This window comes from Gossypium hirsutum, chromosome A09 (genome assembly GCF_007990345.1).
Source record: "Gossypium hirsutum isolate 1008001.06 chromosome A09, Gossypium_hirsutum_v2.1, whole genome shotgun sequence".
NCBI lineage: Eukaryota > Viridiplantae > Streptophyta > Magnoliopsida > Malvales > Malvaceae > Gossypium > Gossypium hirsutum.
This window is the reverse complement of record NC_053432.1, coordinates 44,908,900-44,924,944: the sequence shown is the minus strand read 5'-3', so window position 1 is coordinate 44,924,944 and position 16,045 is coordinate 44,908,900. Positions and strand designations below refer to the sequence as shown.

Below are 16,045 nucleotides of genomic sequence, written 5' to 3'. Positions count from 1 at the left end.
CCCTGAGATAGAATGAACTTTTCGACAGTGAAGAAGACAAACAAATCAGAGAAGGACCGAAGAGATGAACATCGAAAATCCAAATCAAGGAAACAAAGAAAACCTTGCTCAAAATCCTATCCTTATTGATGATGATAGGGATAGAGCTTTAAGACAGTATGCCATGCCAGTGTTTCATTATCTTAATCCGGGTATTATAAGACCCGAAATTGAGGCACAACAGCTCAAGCTGAAGTCAGTCATGTTCCAGATGCTTCAGACAGTGGGCCAACTCAGTGGAATGCCTACCGAAGATCCTCACCTAAACTAAAAACTGTTTATGGAGGTGAGCGATTCTTTCAAGTTAGCTGGAGTACCTGAAAATGCATTACGATTGAAGTTGTTCCCATATTCACTAAGGGACAGAGCTCGAGCCTGGTTGAATTCATTATCACCAAACTCAATTTCCACATGGAAAGAGTTAGCAGAAAGATTCCTTATGAAGTATTTCCGGGCTAGCAAGAATGTTAAGTTGAGGAACGAGATCACTGCCTTCCAACAAATGGATGATGAGTCCTTGTATGAGGCATGGGAAATGTATAAAGAGTTATTACGAAAGTACCCTCATTACAGAATCCCACATTGCATCCAACTGGAGACATTTTATAATGGTTTCAATGCTCACACGAGGATGGTAGTGGACGTTTTTGCTAATGGTGCTCTCCTTTCTAAGTCTTATAACGAGGCTTATAAAATTATTGAGAGGATTGCCAGTAACAACTATCAATGGCCAACCAATCGAGCAGCATCAGGAAGACGCATTGCTGGACTAATGAAGTAGACGCTCTTACTTCACTAGCATCTCAGGTATCCTCAATGTTAAAAAATCTTACTATTAATGGGTCTAATAGTTTTGCAGCATGGCCACCGAATCAATTTGAAAATGTAGCCTTTGTTTATTGTGGGGAAGGACATTTGTTCGAAGAATGTCCATCGAGCCCAAAATCCATGTATTACATGGGTAACCAAAACCAAAATAGAGGAAGGTAAAGGCTGCAATCCAATTTCTATAATCCATCATGGCGAAATCACCCTAATTTTTCCTAGAGTAACCAAGGGGCTGGAACCAGTAACACTTACGCCCAACCTAGACTAACCCAGCTGCCTAGTTTCCCCCAACAAGTTTAGAAACCTGCTCAAGCTGAATCATTCAATAGCTTAGAGAATTTATCGAAGGCATACATGGTGGAAAACGACGCCACTCTAAGGAATTTGGAGAATCAACTGGGTCAGCTTGCTACTAAACTTAGGAACCGACCACAATGTGCTTTACCTAGTGATACGGAGAATCCAAGGAATTTGAGGAAGGAGCATTGCAGAGTGTTCACATTGAGGAGTGGAAAGACAGTAGAGCCCAACACCATCGAAGCTGAAAAGGACCAAGCTGACGCTCAAGATTCAGAGGAAGTTCAACCGAGGGTTGAAATTCCAGTTTCACATGAACCAGAATTTGCAAAACCCGACAAAGTAATTTCAGAAAAAGCTAATTCTGATAAACTAATAAATCCATTAGATGCAGAATTGCCATAGGAGACAAATTAACCAGTTTGAGTCATTAAACCACCACCAACCTACCCTTAAAGACTTCAAAAGCAGAAGTAGGAGATTCAATTCAAGAAGTTCCTAGACGTACTTAAGCTACTTCATATCAACATCCCGTCGGTTGAAGCACTTGAGAAAATGCCAAACTACGTCAAATTTATGAAGGATATCCTATCCAAATAACGAAGACTTAGAGAATTTGAGACGGTAGCTCTGACGAAAGAATGCGTGCATATCTTCAAGACAAACTACCCTTAAAGTTAAAGGATCCTAGATGTTTTACCATCCCTTGCAACATTGGAGCAACATATTGTGGTAAGGAATTATGTAACTTAGGTGCGAGTATTAACTTGATGCCTATGTCAATATTTAAGAAGTTGGGGATATGTGAAGTTAGACCTACTACGGGTACACTTCAATTAACAGATCGATCTTTAGCACATCCAGAAGGAAAAATCGAGGATGTATTGGCACGTGTAGATAAATTTATCTTCCTTGTTGATTTTGTTATTCTAGACTTTGAAGCAGACAAATAAGTGCCAATTATCTTAGGAAGACCGTTCTTAGCAACTGGAAGGACCCTTATTGATGTGCAGAAGGGCGAGCTTACTATGCGTGTTTAGAATGATCAAGTAACATTTAACTTTTTTAAGTTTATGTGATTTCCTGACACAATTGATGATTGTTTTGTAGTATCCGATTTAGAGGATTTAATAGTGGAGAAGGAGCTCAACTATATTGAGGATCCGTTGGAACAAATTTTGACATCAGATTCTCTGAATAATGAAGAAGAGGATGAATACTTAGCATTGTTAGAAGTTAATCAAAAGGGATTTAATCTGCAATCCCATTTTGAATCTTTGGAATTAGCAAAAAGGGATTATGCCTAACCAAAAGCATCAATTGAAGAGCCACCTAAATTAAAACTCAAGGTACTACCTTCATATTTAAAATATATTTATTTAGGTAATGCTTCTACTTTGCGTATGATTGTTTCAGCAGAATTAATTAGTGAGCAAGAAGAGAAACTCACCCTGGTGTTGAAACAATTCAAGAAGGCTATCGGATGGACCATAGTCGATATTCATGGAATTAGTCCATCTGAATGCATGCACAATATCATACTAGAAGATGGCGAAAAAGGGACGATTGATGGACAACGAAGATTGAACCCCTTTATAAAAGAAGTAGTAAAGAAAGAAATCATCAAATGGTTAGATGCAGGTATAATTTACCCCATCTCAGACAGCTCATAGGTAAGTCTGGTCCAGTGCGTACCAAAGAAAGGATGTATTACATTAATCAAAAATGAGAATAACGAGTTGATATCGACTAGAACGGTTACGGGATGGAGAATTTGCGTTGATTACCGGAAGCTGAACAATGTGACTAGGTAATATCACTTTCCTTTGTCGTTTTTGGACCAAATGCTGGATAGACTCACAGGGTGAGACTATTACTATTTTCTCGATGGATACTCGGGGTATAATCAGATTATAGTAGCACCAGAAGATCAGCACAAGACAACATTCACCTGTCCATACGATCCATTTGCATTTAGTTGCATGCCATTTGGTTTATGTAATGCACTTGCTACATTTCAAAGATGTATGATGTCTATTTTTACTGACATCGTTGAAAAGTATATTGAAGTTTTTATGGATGATTTTTTAGTATTCGGAGATACGTATGATGATTGCCTTGCCAATCTAGCCAAGATACTAAGGCGATACGAAGAAACAAACCTAGTACTCAACTGGGAAAAGTGTCATTTCAGGTACGAGAAGGGATTGTTCTAGGGCATCAGATAACAAGACATGGAATAGAGGTTGATAAAGCAAAGGTAGATGATATTGAGAAACTCCCACCTCCAACATCTCTAAAGGGTGTTAGGAGCTTTTTGGGCCACACCGATTTCTATCGAAGATTCATCAAGGACTTCTCCAAAATTGCTAAACCCTTATGCAAATTATTAGAGAAGGATGTGATGTTCAAATTTGATAAGGAATGCTTAAAGGCTTTTAAAGATTTGAAGAGTCAACTAGATTCGGCACCCAGAATCGTTACACCAGACTGGGATTTGCCATTTGAATTGATATGTGATGCAAGTGACTTCGTGATAGGAGCTATCATGTGTCAATGAAGGAACAAAGTTTTTCATCCTATCTACTACGCAAGTCGAACTCTGGTAGGAGCTCAACTGAATTATACGGTAACAGAAAAAGAGTTACTTGCTATTGTGTTTGCTTTTGACAAGTTTTGATCTTATCTTGTAGGTACCAAAGTGACTGTCTATACTGGCCACTCGGCAATTAAGTACTTACTTGCCAAGAAAGACACTAAGCCGAAGTTGATCCGATGGGTACTTCTACTTCAAGAGTTCGATCTAGAAATTCAATATCGAAAGGGAGTAGAAAATCAAGTAGCAAACCACTTGTCTAGATTGGAGCCACTAGAAGGGAACTCTCCTCTTATATTAATTTGAGAGATGTTTCCAGATGAATACATACTAAAGGTAAATCATGTCCATAATACCCTTTGGTTTGCTGATATTGCTAACTTTTGAGCTTGTGGTTTGATGCCAATTGATAAGACATATCATCAAAAGAAAAAGTTTCATCATGATGTGAAGTACTATTTCTGGGAAGAGTCGTGCTTGTTTAAGAAGTGTGCAGATCAAATGATCAGGGGATGCATGGAAGAAGATGAAATACATAAGATTCTATATCATTGTTACTCAGCTCCAAGTGGGAGACACTTCGGAGGTACACGTATTGCAGCCAAGGTATTGCAAGCTAGATTCTTTTGGCCAACACTATTCAAAGACGCATATGCCTATGTAAAGAGTTGTGATAGATGTCAAAAGGTCTGAAATGTCACCAACAGAAATGAGATGCCTTGAACAAACATCATTGAGGTAAAATTATTCGATGTTTGGGGTATTGACTTTCTCGGTCCTTTCCCTCCGTATTTTGGTTACAAGTACATATTAGTAGTAGTAGACTATGTGTCTAAGTGGGTTGAGGCAGAGGCATATCCGAAAAATGATGCTAAGGTTGTAATGAAGTTTTTGTAGAAACATGTGTTCACAAGGTTTGGAACCCCAAGAGCCATCATCAATGATGAAGGGCCCCATTTTGTGAACAACTAGTTGAAATGGTTATTAGATAAACATGGAGTGAAACACAAGGTCGCTACAGCTTACCATCCGCAGATGAATGGGCAAGGTGAACTAGCAAACAAGGAGATCAAAGGCATACTTAAGAAGGTAGTTTGCTCGAACCGACGAGATTGGTCCAAAAGACTAGATGATACTTTATGGGTTTACAGAATAGCATACAAGACGCCTTTAGGGATGTCACCCTATAGGTTAGTCTTTGGGAAAGCCTACCATCTGCCCTTGGAGTTAGAGCACAAAGCTTACTGGGCCCTTCGACAACTCAACTTTGATCTTAAGCTTGCTAAAGAGAAACAGATGCTCCAACTCAATGAGCTAGAGGAATTCCGAATGTTCTCGTACGAAAATGCCAAATTACTCAAGGACAGGCTTAAGAAATGGCATGACAAGCACATTCGAGTTCGAGAATTTGAAGCAGGTCAGCAAGTCTTGTTATTTAATTCTAGATTAAGGTTCTTTCCAGGTAAACTAAAATCACGTTGTTCCAGTCTATTTACGATTCATCGCGTCTATCCATACGGAGTTGTTGAACTCCAAGGTAAGGGAGGTAATTTTCAAGTTAATGCTCAGCATCTGAAACATTACTGGGGAGATAAGATTGAACGGAATCAAATTTCGTTCATTTTATCGGATGTTTAAATTTTCTTATTTTCTTTTTTAATAAATGATTTAGGGTATATTTTCGGAATTAGTATGTTTAAATAAATTCTGTCTAGGAGATTAAAACTTAAGCTGGACCGCTTATGACCCCTCCAATCTTTCCTAAGAATTGATTTTAACATAATTTTCCGAGAAATTATTCCCTAAATAGAAAATTAAATTTTTGGTTTTTCAAATAAAAGGGTCAATTTTGATCCAAGTTTTAAATTGCAACTCAATTTCAAATTTTCATTAAGTCTAGGGACTTAATTGAATTATTTTTAAAATTTAGTTGCTCTTTTCGTAAATAATAAAAATTAGATGCCTCTTTTTGTAAATATTTTCAAAAGGTTTCTAGAATAAATGTTTTTAGTTTAATAAAAAAGATGATAATTATTAATATATAATTATATCCATTATAATATATATTAATTATTATCAACTTCATATAGAGTTAGTGTAACACCCCGCACCCGAGACCGTTGCCGGAGTCAGACACGAGGGGTTCGCAGACTTAACTCACTTATTTGTATAGTCCATTTTAAAATTTCCAGACGAGCTGGCTAATTGCGTCACTGTCACCTTAAAAATCATATCTCGAGTTCCAAAACTCGAAAACCAGTTCCGTAAATTTTTCCTGAAACTAGACTCATATATCCATCTAAAAATTTTTTTTTTAGAATTTTTGGTCGAGCCAATTAGTACATTTTATTAGTTAAAGTCTCCCCTGTTTTAGGGTTCGACTACACTGACCTCCATGCATTACGACTTGGATATCTCCCTGTACAGGGCTTCAATACTGATTCCGTTTGTTTCTATAGAAACTAGACTCGAAAAGGAATCTGTACATATATGGCATGACTTCTAATTATTTCTGGTTAATTTATAATTAATTTCCAAAATCGGAACAGGGAATCTAGAAACCGTTCTGGCGCTGTTTCGCGAAAACTTAAATATCTCATAATATACTATTCATATGATCATTTCGTTACTTTCCTATGAAAATAGATTCATCAAGGTTCGATTATATAATTTATTCACTATTTAATTCCATTCCTAATATTTTTAGTGATTTTTCACATTCACGTCACTGCTGCTATCAGCATCTATTTTTAAGGTAGACTTTACCGATTACATAGTTTCCATGATTCAACTAGCCCTTTAGCATATATAGCACAAAATATGATCCTGATGAACCATTCTAATGGCTAATCGTTGCCAAACATTTCCATGCCTCTTATTGAACATATTCATTCAAGATGACTATAACATTATGCTCAAAACATATATAAGCCATTTTCGCATGGCTATCCAAAGTTTTACAAATCAAAAGGGGTCCATGACCCACAACAAAAAGGGTAGTCCTATACATGCCATTTCTAAGTTCAACCAAAAGTGTACCAAAAAGGGGGCTTTGATAGTGTGGGCGACTTCGACTTCAACAATCCTGAGTCCATAGCTGACAAACCACAATCTATAAAACAGAGAATCAAAGAAACGGAGTAAGCATTTAATGCTTAGTAAGTTTGAGCCATGAATTTAGACACAACCAAAGTATAGCATTCATGTAGCTAAACAGATAATTTCATATGCACAAATTCTCAATATCATACTTACTTCACATTACCAACCCTTATATTCATACACAAAGATCAACTTAGCCAAAGGCCGGTAGCTCATTTATCAACTGAGCGAATACTTATTTGTAAGGGCTCAACTAATTCAAAGCACATACGAAACATACCTCATCGTTGGGATTTTACGAGCGTATTAATTGAAATTATTACAGCAGATCGCTCATTCCCAAATCACATAACTTCGGAATTTAACCGGATATAACTACTCGCTCAAATGCCTTCGGGACATAGCCCGGTTAGAGTAACTCGCACAATTGCCTTCGGGACTTAGCCTGGATTTAGTAACTCACACAAATTCCTTCGGGACTTAGCCCGGATTTAGTAATTCGCACAAATGCCTTCGGAACTTAGCCCGGGTTTAGTAACTCGCACAGATGCCTCCGGGACTTAGCCTGGATTAGTCACTAGTGCAGATGCCTTCGGGACTTAGCCCGGTTTTCATCCAAATATTCATACACATATCAATAAATCATGACACATCTATATTTCATTTTCATAATTGGAGTTCAAACACACGTCACGTATTAAGCAATCCCATTTTCGGCTCACTAGCCATATACAAACAGCATGGTTTAGTTTGCTTTATGACACGATCTCTATGCACATACAGCTACCCGTCACACGTATAGACAAATTAACTCAACATAAAATTCAAGTAGAATCATCATATCACCGTATATTTGTTACGCTCATACGTCATGACTTAATCAAATCGTAAACTAAGTCTCGTTACTCGAAAACTTACCTCGGATGTTGTCGAACGATTTCGATGGCTATTCGACCACTTTTTCCTTCCCTTTATCGGATTTAGATCCCCTTTGCTCTTGAGCTTAATTTAACAAATAAATTGATTTCATCATTTGAGCATTGAAAAGAGGAACACAAGGTACTTAGTCCATATTTATACATTAGACATTAAAGTCACATACATGTGAAATCATGCATGAACTCAACATATTATTAACCCACACTCCCTTTTAGCCGATTGTCTAACCCAAGATAAAGGCATCAATATGCTTGCCTCTAACCGAATACATGCAACACTAATCTTCTCATGTGGCCGAGTATGCATGTATATGTTGAGGCCAATTACATGCTTAATACTTCCTACAAGTATGGTTACTTGTATTGATTATATAACGTTTTGTTTCAAATTCAAAACTCGGCTAATACGCATTTATACACTAGTAATCAAATACTAACATTTTGCATTTCATCTTACTAACATTTCACATCTACTTTCTACCATGGCCGAATGCATCAAGACACCATTTACCCTTACAAGGCATAAATTTCACCATCGAAACTAACAAGCTTATAATCCCATGATCGAAACCTCTAACAACACCAATTAAAAATACTTCATGGGTTTGAGGTAAAACCAAGAAAGAAACTCATGAATATCGAGATATAAGCACTAACATTGTTCATCTAGATTTAGCATCACACAACATCCATCACCCTTATAATTACCATACCCGAAAACCTTACTCATTCCAAAATTCAAATCTCAACTTGGGTCACAAAAATAACTTGATATCTCACCCACAACATCAACACCAAGCAAGAATGATGCATCCATGGCCGAGTGTCATTTTCATCACATAGCAAGATTTAGACCATGGGCTAGGTAGAACTCAAGCTAACAACTAAAACATGCATGCATTTCATGAAACATCATCAAACATACCTTAGCCTAGTTACATGCATGGCCGAACCTCTTCAACCTTTCTTGTTCCTTCCTCCATAAAATTTTCGGCCAAGGATGAACCAAAGGATGAACACTTTTTTTTTTTGTTTTCTTTCCTTCAACTCACGGCAATGGGGGGGAAACAATCACACACATCCCTTCTTTTTTTTTTTGTTTCTCATCCTACTAACACTAATATTTTATTGCCTATGCTCTTTATTTTATTATTCCTTACATAATGCATTACCCCAACATGTTTATGACATGTTTTTAGCCATAACATTTTGTCCACCCATGCTCATGGCCGGCCACTACTAATTGGGGGGGAAATTTGACATGCAAGTCCCCCCTTTTGATTACATGCACTAATAGCTCTTTATAGATTACCCTATCACAATTCAAAAGTATCACGCATAAGTCCTATTAACTAAATTCACATGCAATTAACGAAATCGAAGCTTAAAACTTTCACACATTCATATTCACATATTTTAGACAATAAATATCATATTTAAATAATTTGGTGACTCGGTTTAGCGGTCCCGAAACCGCTTTCCGACTAGGGTCACTTTTAGGGCTGTCACAGTTAGGATTAGTTTTGATTTAATCATATTTTATTTGATAAGTTTTTATCTTAATAAATTAATAGAAAATAATAATTTAATATGGATTATATTAATTATTAATTGTTATTTACTTTGAGTAGAATTAGAACTTAGAATTTTTAATTATTAAATTATACTAAGAATTCTACTCTAATTCCTACTACTCTCACTATAAATTCCACCCTTTCTTCCCTCCATTCATTCATCACTCAAAGCCCTAAAGTACCAAATCTCTTAAGTGCTGCAAGCTCCTAGCCATATCATCACCCAGTAATCGGACAGCACATGCCCAGCAGACCTTACGCACGCCTGCCCATCGTGCGTTGCCTTGCGCGCTGCCTTGGGCGCTTGGCCTTGCTCAGCGCCTGCTACTCCAGCCCCAGCTGCCCAAGCCCTGTCCTGCACCTGCATCTGCACCTAGTGCCTATTCCAGGCCTGCTCGACGAGGCTCTACGCGCTGCTCGCACACCCAGCCCAACTCCCACGAGCATTGCTGTTTGCTTCCGCGCCCTTCCACCCGTACACTAGTAGCGTCCCAACACTCGAGCGGCACACACCTTCACCCATCCTTAGCTAAATCCTCCAACCTACCTTAAATCGACCTTTTTTTCTTTCTAACTATTTTTTTAGAAGTTCTTAAAAAATGGTGGTAAGACCATATTTTCTATTAAAATTTAATTTTATTCTAATATGTAATTTTTCAATTTATTTAATCATTAATAATTTTTATTAATTAAATTTTTGAGAAAATAATTTTTTCCCATCTTTTGTTCAGGTTAATCATGCCTCGCAAGAGAACTCGTACCTGCGCCCAAATTGATGAAACACAAAACAAGTTCCATTGTGAAGAAGCCAAAGTAAGGTACGAGAGTATCTTCAAAAATCAACAGATGCATCCAGAGAAAGGATTTACATTGAAAGAGAGCAATTACAAAGAATTTATGGCACGTATTCATCAAGTTGCTGAAGCCCTTAATTGGGAATTGTTTTGTGAGAAGAGACCTAGTGTGGATGAGGAGTTAGTGCGCGAATTCTATGTGAATTTAACCTCAAGCGAGTTGACAGAAGTTCCAGTTCACGAAATCAAGGTACCAATAACTTCAAATGCTATTAATGATTTCTTTGAATTGCCTGATTTTGAAAATGACGATTATTCTTCCTTGATGAGCAATATAGAGCTTGAAAATTTGCAAGAAATTCTCAAGGAACTTCCAGTTCCAGGTTCTAAGTGGACTGTGTCAAAGCAAGGAATCCACACTTGTCGAAGAGAATATTTGGCACCACTAGCAAAGGTATGGTTCTGTTTCATCCTATTCAGCCTTATGCTTAGTTCACATGGAACTACGATTCCATTAGAGCGAATGGTCTTATTATACTCGATTTTAACTAGAAAGACCATTGATGTGGGAAAAATCATCCTGAGAGAAATGCGGAATTGTGCCATTAAATGATCTAGCCTAGCCTACTTTCCTTTTACAATAACAATTCTATGCTTGAAAGCTAAAATTCTTGCAAACGTAAAGAAGACAGGCTATAGCCAGGGCACAATTAGAGATTGGGACCTCTATCGAATAGCTGGAGAATCTATTCTATAGCAACGAGTTCAAGAAAGTGAGGACCCCGAAAAAGAAGAATAATACCCCACAATGCAATCAGCTAAAGTCCTAGATAAGGCAGAACCAATGGAACAAGAAGCTGAACCTAATATCGAAACTTCAATGTTTAGAGCCCAATCGACTTGCCCAGATCTTCGAGATGAGCTATCAAAATTGATGGACATGCAGCATATGCAATGGCAGCTCAGTAAAATGCTTGATTAAGTAAAATCATGCCTAAGTTATTCTTGCATTATAATTGTGAGGGAACTAATGAATTAATTCTTTAAACAGATTGAAATTGTAATTAATGGACACAGTGCTTAATCAGTGCATGTTTATTCTTCTAAGGTAGTTGAAGGTTAAATTAGCATTGTATCTGGCGATACGCTTGCCTTGCATAACTTGAAAGATTATTGTGATTAAACTATTTCAGTGTAAGGATTCCTTGTTACCTCACATAGTCTTTTATGTTCTCATTAGATTTAATTAATCGTTTGAATTGACATAGGAATATGCAAGAAATTAGTTCAATTTAATGAGTATGTATGTGCAATAGCATGCTTGCTTATTAGAATCTGTTTATCGATTGAATTGACATAAGGATATGTTAAGAGATGAATAGATTTGTGTAAGTGAGTACGTTCATAAGTTAGTAAATTACCGAGTTGCCGTGAATTTATTCGTAACAATATAAATATGAGTTTAATAATTCTAAGATAAGAAATGTAATTAATCTAACTAAATAATATCATCTTGGTTAAAATTGTATTTTGAAATCGTACATTTGAGATTTATTTATTTAGTTTACTTAGTTTAAAATCTTAGTTTTTAATCACCCTCTTCAAAAAAATATTTTTTTTCATTAAAGTGTTTTAAATAGCATTCATAAATAATTCTTTTCACAGTCCCTGTGGGTACGATAACTCGACATTTACTTGTCACTTTATTACTTGTTGCGATTGTGTACACTTGCACATTTTCGTCATTCCACAATCCCAGACTCAATGTTGGTGATCTGTTTCTTTTTGGTCTTAGTATGTACTTAGATGGTTTAAGGTATTTTGTTTAGTTATCCCTTTTGTAACGATGTAAGCATGCATATTGATAAATGAATGTGATCATTTTGCAATGTTAAAAAAGTGTTGAGTTGCCAATTGTGGCATATTGGTTAGAATTAGGATGGATGATTTGGCTTCTAGTGTCTTTGGAATTGTCATAAACCATGTGAAATCTAATTTTTTATAGGGTTTTTCATAAAATAAGCAGAAATGCTGTCGAAAATTTTTTTAAATACTTTTACCTCTACACTACTATTTCAATAAAGTGAAATTGTAAAATAGGTTGTTACGGCATTTGAAGGTGTCATTTTATATTTGGATCCTCTAACTGGGTCGGATATAAGGTGTCACAAAGCGCGGCACGTGAAACTTTCTTTGAATGATGTTAGAATAGTTTACTGACTTTATTCGAACCAATTCGATGGTTCAACAACCTCCGCTTACTCCTGTACCTCAACCAATTCCTCTTATTCTACAAAGTACAGAACAGGCACGTGTAAACAAGCCTCCTATTGATAAAATTCACAAATACTAGCTTGAGGAAATTTCATGGTAAGGTTGAAGATGATCAAGAAAATGCTGAATTTTGGCTAGAAAATACTATTAGAGTTTTCGACAAGTTAACGTGTCCACCAAATGATTGCTTAAAGTGTGCAATTTCCTTGTTGAAAGGTGAGGCATATCGATAGTGGAATACCCTGATAGTGATGGTGCCGAAGGATCGTGTAAGTTAAGATTTCTTTCAAACTGAGTTCAGAAAGAAATATGTTAGCCAATGATTTCTTGATAAGAAGCGAAAAAAGTTCCTTGAATTGAAGCAAGGTAATGGAATGGTAATTGAATATGATAGGGAGTTTGTCAGACTCCGTAAGTATTCTCGTGAATGTATTCCATCAAAAGCAGTTACGTGTACCTTATTTAAAAAAGGCTTAAATGAAGATATCTAGTTGCTTGTTGGGATTCTGGAGTTGAAAGAATTTGTTGTGTTAGTAGATAGAGCACAAAAAGCAGATGATTTTAGCAAATCAAAGAAAAAGGTAAAATTGAAAGCTCAAGACTCAAGTAAAATACAATTGGGAAAGTTATTCTCCTTTCCTTCGAAGAAGATAAAAGAATTTCACATCCGTACTTCAGTTTCATCTAGATTTTCTAGGAGAGATCAAGGAAAGCAAGCTAGCTCGAGACCAAATATTACCCTAGCAACTAGTGTTGGCAGCATTCATAACGTAAATAAGCAAGATTGTCAGCATTGTGGTAAGAAACATTTTGGAGAGTGTCATGCAAAGGAAGGGTCATGCTTTAAATATGGCTCATTCGATCACTTTCTCTGTAATTGCCCAGACTTTTCCGACAGAGATAAAGCTCAAAATATTCATTTAGGGAATGCACCTTCTAAAGGTAGGCCATCAAAGAGTAGTGGAAATGTAGGAGTTAGTCGTAGTGGCACTAAAGATACTGCAGTTCAATCTAGAGGCACGAGAACTGGCTAGGGCTTATGCGATTCGAGCTCAGGAAGATGCTTCTGCACTTGATGTGATTGCTGGTACATTTTCTCCTTTCGGTGTTATTGTTTATTCTTTGATTGACCCAGGATCAACACATTTGTATATATGCACTGCATTAGTAACAAATAATACAATACCAATAAAATCAACTGAATTTGTAGTCAAAGTAACTAACCTGTTAGGTCAGTATGTGTTAGTTGACCAACTCTGTAGAAATTGTCCACTGAAAATTTGGGATTGCAACTTTTTGTCTAATTTGATGTTGTTATTGTTCAATGAATTTGATGTGATTCTTGGCATGGATTGGTTGACTTTGCATAATGATGTTGTGAATTGTAGAAGGAAATAGATTATTTTGACATGTTAGAATGGTGAAATTGTCAGGGTTGAATCAGATAGATCTAACAATACCACCAATAGTATTTCGGCTTTGTCAGCTCAGAAATGTGTCCAAAAAGGTTGTGAGGCATATCTAGCTTATATATTAGATTCCTAGAATGTAGTCGCGCATGCCCAGCATTGAGAATAATATTACAGACTTTGCGTGAGAAACAATTATTTGCAAAATTTAGTAAATGTAATTTTTGGTTTTGAGAAGTTGAATTTTTTGGTCACGTGGTATCTGCTGATGGCATTAGAGTGGATCCAAGCAAAATATCAGTTATTTTGGACTTCGAGAGATGTTATTAAAATCAGAAGTTTTTTGGGATTGGCCTTGTATTACCGACGATTTTTAAAAGGGTTCTCGATGATTGCTTCACCATTGATGAAGCTAATTCAGAAAGATATAAAAAAAATTTGGTTCAATAAATGTCAGCAGAACTTTGATCAGTTGAAAATGAAGTTAACTGAAGCCCCTGTGTTGATTCAGTCAGAGTCCGATAAAGAATTTGTGATTTATAGTGGTGCTTCACTTAATGGTTTAGGTTGTGTTTTGATGCAGGAAGGAAAAGTCATCTTATGTTTCCAGTCAATTGAAACTGCATGAGAGAAACTACCCAACTCATGATTTGGAACTTTTAGCTATTGTGTTATCTCTAAAAATTTGGTGACACTCTTTATATGGAGAAAAATGTCATATTTTCACGGATCACAAAAGTTTACAGTATTTGATGTATCAAAAAGCATTGAATTTAAGGCAGCGTAGATGGTTAGAGCTGTTAAAAGGTTATGATCTGATTATTGACTACCACTTAAGGAAAGTTAATATTATTACAGATGCTTTGAGTCGAAAGTCATTATTTACTTTACGAACTTTGAATACTCGATTGACGTTTGTTAATGACGGTTCTTTTTTAGCTTAATTAAAAGCTAAACCGACGTTTCTGCAATAGTTTTGTGAAGCTCAGAAAAATGATAGAAAGTTGATTACTAAACAAGAACAGATTGAAAAGACATCATATTCAAACTTTCGCATTGGCCTAGATGATAGTTTGCACTTTCTAAACAGATTATACATTTTGAAAAATTCTGAAGTTAAACAGAAGATCTTGTAGGAAGCTCACAGTAGCAATTACTCGATCCATCCTGGTAGTAACAAAATGTACGGTGATCTAAAACAAATGTATTGGTGGCCAAGTATGAAACGTGAGATTTCAGAATTTGTATTGAAATGTTTGGTTTGTCAACAAGTTAAAGTTGAACATCAAGTACCTTCAGGATTACTTTTGTAACAGCCTAATTTTGGGTCTAGTCAAAATAGTAGTTTCAAGACCACAAATCTGATACAGAAAAAATTATTTTTCTCATATTTTTATGATCTACAATTTTATGGAATGATTTTGTAAAATTTCATTTAAAAATTTTAATGTTTGGGCACTCAATTTGGTCAAAAGGACTAAATTGTAAAAAGTGTAAAACTTGAGTTCTATAAGCTAAATGTGTCTAATTGTTATGAAATTTTAAGTTGGAGGTCCTTAAATGGTAATTAGACCATTGGTTAAGTTGGTGGACAAAAATGGACATTGGTTAAGTTCTATAAGCCAACTTTTGTCCATCTTCCTCCCATGGCCGAAATTTACAAGAGGAAACCATGTCTAGAGTTTCTCAAGCTTCCATGCTCGATTGTAAGTCTGTTCTAGCCCCATTTTTAGTGAATTTTATGATTTTTAAATCCTTGTAACATGATCTACCTATTTCTAACACTCAATCTCCTTACGCTTTAGATCCGCTCTGAGTTCTGCCTGTCATATGCCACATTCAGTCGATCCCGAATCAATCTAACTTTATCTTCTGTATCAAAAATCAATTCAGGACCTAGATCAAATTGCTCGCTCAACTCAGTCTGTAACACCCCGAACCCGGCCCAAACGTTACGGCCAAATTTAGTATGTCACATGGAGATGTTTCAAAAAAACATGTGTTTATCTAAATTCTTTGTTTAGAGTTTTGCAAAAATCTGTTCTTGTGTTAAGTTAAAGTGAATGGAAGCTGTGCACCAGGTAGGAAGCCAGAAAAGAGGAGGTGAGTCTTATAGGACCGCTTAAGTACCAAGCTCTTCCCGGATCCAATCCTAGACATGCACACATCCATTGCCACACTTTAAGCAGGTTAC

General features: G+C 36.4%; 1 non-coding gene across 1 annotated transcript; it reads right to left on the bottom strand.

The window, feature by feature from the left end:
* Positions 1-508: 508 nt before the first annotated feature.
* On the bottom strand, positions 509-615 carry LOC121206857 (small nucleolar RNA R71). Its single transcript, XR_005902029.1, has one exon. It is a non-coding gene; the product is annotated as a small nucleolar RNA R71 (small nucleolar RNA).
* Between the last annotated feature and the right edge of the window lie 15,430 nt (positions 616-16,045).